Below are 1,750 nucleotides of genomic sequence, written 5' to 3' on the forward strand. Positions count from 1 at the left end.
CTTTCCCCCTCTTCCACTCACCAGTAGACCAATGTGGTCACCAGCAAGCTTATATGCCTATTCATGTGTTCCCTTTGAGTTTCAGTCTTAGAGGGAAGTTGATCCTGAAGGAACTTGATTGCTTGCCTTGATAGCTTCCTGGCGAACACCTTGCTTATTCTTGTAGTATCTAGTCATACTGCCATTTTTGTTTTGGGTTTTTTCCTGACGATCTTTCTTTGAATATGTATCTTCTGTCACTCTAGCTGTTCCAGGCTGGTCTGCTTGTCCTTTCTAGTGGGAATGTCTCACCTCAGAAGGTTCTGGATGGTTTATATATTTTTTTTTATCTATTGTATTATTTTCAGTGAGTTACAATGGGACACAAACAGTGAAGTGCTCCAGTACTAGCTAAAAGGTTGGCATCCAGAGGTGCACTTGGTGGTATTCTTCTGAAAGATAACAACCATGAAAATCCTATAGATTAGTTTATTTTGCACCCATGGATTTTCCATGAGTTAAATTTGTGTGGCCTGTAGTATAATCACTGAGTCACAAGGTCAGTTGGAACAACAAAGTTGGCAGTTCAAACTCACCAGCTACTCCTTGGAAACCCTAGACAGGATCGCTATGAGTTGAAATCAACTCTATGGCACTTAACAATCAACAACAACAACAAAAACCAACCAGCAACAACAATTCTGATTATGTATTTTTTAAATGCAGAGATTATATCTTGGACAAGAACACACAGTTAATACGAAAAAGCTGGGATTTTAGACTGTTGTTGTTGTTAAGTGTGGTCAAGTCGGTTCCAACCCATAGCAGAAGAGCAGCTGGTGAACTTGAACTGCCAACTTCATAGTTCAAACCAACTTTGCAGTCCAATGCATCAATCCACAGTGCCACACCAAAACTATGGGATTTGAGACAAGATACTTCTAAAACTTCAGTTTTTTTCACTGCCTAAGTTTGGAGTCTTGATATAGTGCTGTATGATAAGCACTGAATGCTAAACACAAGGTCAGCAGCTCAAACCCACCGCTGGCTCCTAATACACTCTAAACAAGGTCCTATTAGTTGGAACTGACACGATAGCACATGTTACACAAGAACGATTAATACACGATTACATTAATACACGAATACATTAATACACAATTAAAACAAGAACAAGTAAGTTTGGACCATGGGGAAAATCCACATGTATAAAATTTATTTTCCTAATGAAGGAGAAATATAAAAGCATAGCCACTAAATTAATCTTTTAAGAGTAGTTTTCAAGCTTCAGTATGATTTAAAATCACCTAGAAGGATGTTCAAAATATGATTTTTGACTCTGTCAATCCCCCGTTTCTAACTCACTAGGTCTGTGGTGGAACTGAGCATTTACAATTCTAACAGATTCCAAATAATGTTGGTACTGTTGGTCTGGAAACCACACTGTGAGAACTACTAACCTGTTAATTTCTTCAGTATTTCAACAGTAAATAAGCATTACTTAAGAGTGCAGAAGCTTAAAGGGAAGACCAGGGAATGGATATATAGTTGTTGTTAAGTGCCATGGAATTGGAACTGAACCATAGTGACCCTCTGTAGGGTTTGCGAGGAGCGGCTGGTGAGCTTGAATTGTTGACCTTGCAGTTCAAGCTGACCTTGCAGTCCAGCACATCTCCGAGGCGGTAAATCTTTACTGGAACAAAAAGCCTCATCTTTCTCCTGCAGAACGGCTGGTAGTTTTGAACTGCTGATCTTGAGGTTACCAGCCGAG

Source organism: Chrysochloris asiatica, unplaced genomic scaffold (genome assembly GCF_000296735.1).
Source record: "Chrysochloris asiatica unplaced genomic scaffold, ChrAsi1.0 scaffold00224, whole genome shotgun sequence".
Taxonomy (NCBI): domain Eukaryota; kingdom Metazoa; phylum Chordata; class Mammalia; order Afrosoricida; family Chrysochloridae; genus Chrysochloris; species Chrysochloris asiatica.